Source organism: Myotis nattereri (assembly GCF_964212035.1).
Source record: "Myotis nattereri genome assembly, chromosome: 2".
Lineage (NCBI taxonomy): Eukaryota > Metazoa > Chordata > Mammalia > Chiroptera > Vespertilionidae > Myotis > Myotis nattereri.
The window spans coordinates 87,867,432-87,873,552 of record NC_138076.1 but is presented as its reverse complement, the minus strand read 5'-3'; positions in this window follow the sequence as shown (position 1 = coordinate 87,873,552).

Here is a 6,121-nt window from a genome sequence, read left to right as displayed (position 1 = left end):
ATCATCCGACCTACACCTGTGGAATTGGTTTTTAGATGCCACTGGAACTCCATATACTTATCTTTAAACATTGACGTGATATATATAATTTAAGGATTTTGCAAAGCTCCTTTTTCTTCTGGTTCATTATCCACTCTCTTAGTTGCTTCTCTCAATTTCAAGTGCCTGCAAGTTTGAGTTTCATCTCAGTTATAGCTTTAGATTTAGCTTAATTTCATCTTTTGACGCTTGCATTAAGGAATAAAAACACCTTATATGTATATTTTCTACTAAAATGAACCTAGCACCCCCAGTTTTAGCTTAATGGTATGGTCATGGTCCCTTACAGTGCAGGTAATATTTATGTGGTTGTCCCTCACATTGGTACATTGTAAGGAATAGTGCAAAATGGCAGATAGCTCAATGCGTACCGTCTTTATGAAGCAGATGGCAAAACCTTGTCCACGCACAGGATTCTGCTGCTGCCTCCAAATGGAAAAAAGGCCCAGCGCTCTGCCTCTCAGTGAATGAGTTCCTTTTGTCCCTTCTCATTTGTAGACTTACATCTGCAGAAACAACCAAATGTGTTAAGGCTTTAGTTATCTGTCATCTTTAAATGTACACACTAATGTAGCAGACTAATTAAAAATTACCAACACAGTATCACTCGAGCTAAGAGCCAAGTTTTAGCTTCTAGTAACTATTTAAGATCAGAATGCATTTACTGAGTAAAAATAGTTAGACTGTGGTTCCTTTAGTTGAAATGAGGGGGCGGAAAATACTTGTTTAGATATAGTTGAATTAGAACTCTATATTACTTTACAGTTCTGTATATTTCTGTTGTCAAACATAATGTCAGTGCTGGCTGAACAACTGGGGTGCAAGAACAGAGTTTGAAGTGGGACCTATTCCGTGAACCCTGCTGTGCTCTGTGCTTCTGCCCTGTCCCTGCCTTCTCTCCCCTGTGAGCTCCATTATCACCTTTTGAATTCCAGGCTTATTAGGAAAGTTCCAGCTGGATGTGCCCAGTATTCCAATTCAATCCTAACTTAAGCCAGTGGCCTTAAGAAGCAGATGTGATACATACTTTCTAGAACAAAATCATACCAAACCATCAGAGACATGACAGCCTGTGTTTTAAGTCCTGTTTGAAGTAAATTCAACATCACCACATTTTAGAAGTGGATGGACTCCACAGATACTGGAGTAATTTAGTATGTTTCCACAAAGTAAGAACCATATAAACCATGCCTGGAGCAGTGCTAATGTATAATAACAAAAACGTAATAAGCAAATCTACCGAATGGCCGAACAGCAGAACGACCATCCAGATGAACTTCTGGACGAAGGCAGGGCTACAGGGCTGAGGCGGCTGGGGCTGTGAGGGCCAAGCCCCTTGCACAAATTTTGTGCATCGGGCCTCTAGTGTTCCATAAAGCCTGAACTCTGAATACCTGTTAGAGTTTTCTAGTTTCTCTGCCTTACTTGGCCTCAGAGAAAAACATTTTTTAATTGGTCAATGATGAATACTTGGGAAGTTCTTTTCATCTTAGTCCTTTCCCACATTTACCTGCATAGCTTCTTTATATGCTTCATTCTGTAGTCTTAATAAAATTGTGTCAAAAATAATAACTATCTGTAGTTTCCACTGAAACTGTGTTTTTCCTCCTTGGCCAAGCTTTTCTTTCATCTTGTTTTCCCACAGTTCCTACACCCTTCTCTGTAGACAGGGTAAACTGCCATATTTCCTTCTTAGCATGGAGAAAAACATTTCATCTTTACAAGTTTTCCTCTTGATGACATACATATCCAAGACCTAATCTGGTCCTCTTCCCATGTTCCCTATCTTAGTGAATGGCACTATTATGAGTTTTTAGCTCAGAGATTATTTTCAGCTGTTTCCAGCCTACTAATACACCCATCAAAGGCATTCTTCTTACAGTGTTTTTCATCTCTAGCATTTCTTTTTGTGTTGTTTTTTTCCATCTCTCGGCTTATATTGCTCATCTGTTCTTATGTTCTTTCTACTCTAAATATCAGAGCTATTATAAGTTATTATAATACTAGTGGCCCAGTGCATGGATTCGTGCACATTGAAAGGAAATTAATTAGAAGAAATATTTTAATATCACTATTTGCCCTTTCTTTATAATAGAAGTGTCAGAGATGAAAGAAAATTAGTAAAAAGTATATGAAAATAATATATAAATTGATTAATAAATAAACAATTATAACATGATAAAACAACAACAAAGACGTGATATAAACACAACAAAAACATGATATGAAAACAAAAACATGATATAAAAACAACATCAGTAAAAACAATGACTGCTAAATTGATTAAACTTATTCTAATATCTCCCTGTATACCACATTAAGACTAAAAACACTTTCAGAGTGCTTGACTAATTTCCATTATGATGAAGTATTTATAACTTTAATTTTAACATCATACGCTCTTCGAACTCAAGAGAAAGCAACATGCAACTGACCATGTCCGAAAACGGGTTCAGGTAGTAATATTCCTACACTGTCTAGAGTTTGTCCTTATGATTTGTGATTGACCCACGTCCTGTGTGGTTCAGGGTTTGGGCTCTGGAGAAGGGCCGCACTCAAATGACAGAGGTGAGGCAAGAAATAATAATTTGGAAATTGGGGGGCCAGGCAGGAGCCCAATGCAAGAGGAAGGACTCCACTTGTGCTCAGGCCTTGCCATCCTTTTATTCAGTTTGGGATATACTTTTAGGCCTTAGGCATGCAATTTCCAATAACAGACAGACTATCTTATCTGTAAAGATTTACATGACTATCTGGTTGGGAAGTTGCTTCAGCTACCATTGACTCCGCTAAACAGTCAGTGCATAGCTCTGACCTTTGCCAGGGCTCAAAGGTCACCAGCATTCCAGGCTCCTTGTCCACACCTCTCTGCTAGTGAAGACAATAGGTGGCTTCCCACAGTGATTTATTAATAGTCACCACAAATGCTGGCAACATGGGAAACTATCTTTGAATTAATTTAAATGGGAGGCCAGTGTCAGACAGGGACAGTTGTGCCAATAGTTGGTCTTCAGACACATTTTGTCAATGCCGCTGCTTTCTCTCAGCTTCAGACTGTCAACAAAAACAACCAAATTCATGATCAATAATGACAGATCGAAACACATGCATGTGATTGGCGCTGGCAAGAGCTTTATATGTATCATGCATGCGCAAGTCAATGTTTATTTTTAAATTGCTAGTGCATGTCATATGTACTGGCCAGTCAGTCGGTCAGATGGTTGGACAGATGGACGGTCAAACACTTAGCCTTTTATATACATACTAGAGGCCCGGTGCACAAAAATTTGTGCACTTGGGGAGGAGGAGGGGTCCCTCAGCCCGGCCTGTGACCTCTCGCAGTCTGGGACCCCTCAGGGGATGACCACCTGCTGGCTTAGGCCCGCTCCCTGGAGGATTGGGCCTAAGATGGCAATCAGACATTCCTCTGGCAGCCCAGCAGCCCTAGGGGGATGTCCACTTGCCAGCGGGGAGCAGGCCTAAACTGCAGTCAGACATCCTTAGCGCTGCTGAGGAGGCAGGAGAAGCTCCCACCACCACCGCTGTACTGGCAGCCATCAGCCTGGCTTGTGGTTGAGCAGAGTTCCCCCATGTGGGAGCGCACTGACCACCAGAGGACAGCTCCTGCATTGAGCGTCTGCCCCCTGGTGGTCAGTGTGTGTCATAGTGACCAGTCATTCCCAGTCATTCTGCTGTTAGGGTCAGCTTGCATATTACCCTTTTACTATATAGGATAGAGGCCTGGTGCATGGGTGGGGGCCGGCTGGTTTGCCCTGAAGGGTGTCCCGGATCAGGGTGGGGGTCCCCACTGGGGTGCCTGACCAGCCTGAGTGAGGGGATGAGGGCCCTTTTTAGACTGGCCACACCCCCTTCAGGGAGGGGGATCCTGCTGGGGTGCCTGGCCAGCCTTGATGAGGGGATGATGGCTGTTTGCAGCTGGTCACTCCCCCTTCAGGTGGGGGTCCCCACTGGGTTGTCTGGCCAGTCTGGGTGAGGGGCTGAGGGCCGTTTTCAGGCTGGCAGGTGACTGAAGCTCCCAACCTCTCCTTTTTTTCTTTTTTATTCTGGGATTTATTTACCTTCTATGGCTATCACTGGAGTTGAGAGCCGGCTTTAGCTCTGAGGCTTGGCTCCAGCTCTGAGACCTTGGCTGCTGAAAGCAGGTATCTGGGTTTGTTTGGGTTCTATAATTGTAACACTATTGTGGTCCTGCCCGCTCCAGCTCTGACGGCTGAAAGCATGTTTCTGGGGTTTGTTTAGCTTCTTTAATTGCAACATTGTTTCTTAGACTGCAAGCTCAGAGGCCGGCAGCGGCATGCGGGGAACGTTGGCTTCCTCCTTCACTGGAGCAAGCAAGCCTCCTGTTCACTTCAGCTGCCTGGCTGCTGGCTGCCATCTTGGTTGGCAGTTAATTTGCATATCTCGCTGATTAGCCAATGGGAAGGGTAGCAAAGTTACGGTTAATTACCATGTTTCTCTATTATTAGATAGGATATAGACTAGAGGCCCAATGCATGAAATTTGTGCATGTGTGTGGGGTGACCCCTCAGCCCAGCCTGCAACCTCTCCAATCCAGGACCCCTCGGGGGATGTCTGACTGCCAGTTTAGGCCTGATCCTGGGGATTCGGTCTAAACTGGCAGTAGGACACCCCTCTCACAATCTTGGACTGCTAGCTCCTAATCACTCACCTACCTGCCTGCCTGGTTGACCCTAACTGTCCCCACCTGCTGGCCTGATCACCCCTAACTGCCCCCCTGCTGACCTGGTTGCTCCTAGCTGCCCTCCCCAACAGCCTGGTCACCCCTCACTGCCCCCCTGCTTGTCAGGTCACCCCCAACTGCCCCCCTCTGCTGGCCTAGTTGCCCCTAACTGCCCCCCTACCAGCCTGGTTGCCACCAACTGCCCCCCACCAGCCTAGTTGCCCCTCACTCCCCCCCACCAGCCTAATCTCCCCCAACTTCCCCCCTGCTGACCTGGTTGCCCCCAACTGCACCCCCGCCCCCTGCCGGCCCGGTCTCCTCTTATTGCCCTCCTGCCAGCCTGGTCGCCCCCAACTGCTCCCCTGCCTGCCTGGTTGCCTCTCATGCCCTCCCCCTCCCCCCATCAGCCTGGTCACCCCACGCAGCCTGCTTGTTCAGTTGTTTGGTTGTCCCTCACTAACCCCCCTGCTGGCCTGGTCACCCCATGCAGCCTGTTTGTTCAGTCATTTGGTCATCCCTCACTAACCCCCCTGCCATCTTGTGAGGGTGTGAGGGTTAATTTGCATATTACCTCTTTATTATATAGGATAATTAGAAAAAGGTAAAGGGATTAATAAGTACAAATCACCAATTATAATGATAGTCATGGGGCCCTGGCTGGTTTGGCTCAGTGGATAGAGCATTGGCCTGAGGACTGAAGAGACCCAGGTTCAATTCAGGTCAAAGGCACATGCCTGGGTTACAGGCTCAATCCCAGTGGGGGTGTGCAGGAGGCAGCTGATCAATGATTCTCTCTCATCATTGGTGTTTCTATCTCTCTCCCCTTCTCCCTTCCTCTCTGAAATCAATAAAAATATATCTTATATATTTTTTTAAAAAAGAATAGTCATGGGGATATAAAGTATAGCATAGGGAATATAGTCATTAATACTGTAATAGCTATGTATGTTGTAAAATGGGTACTAGACTTACCAGGATGATCATAGGTAGATTATGTATGTGCCTAATCACTATGTTGTATATCTGAAACTAATATAATATTGTATGTCAATTGTAATGGAAAGATATCCTATATAATAAATAGGTAATATGCAAATTGACCATCACACCCTCACAAAGATGGCCGCACCCATGTTGTCACAAAATGGCTGCCACAAGATGGCCGGCAGGGGAGGGCAGTTGTGGGCAATCAGGCCAGCACAGGAGGGCAGTTAGGGGCGACCAGGCCAGCAGGGGAGGGAAGTTGGGGGGAGACCAGGCCTGAAGGGGACAGCAGTTGGGGGGACCAGGCCTGCAGGGGAGGGAAGTTGTGGGGGGGGACCAGGCCTGCAGGGGAGGGCAGTTAGGGACCACCAGGCCAGCAGGGGAGGGCAGTTGTGG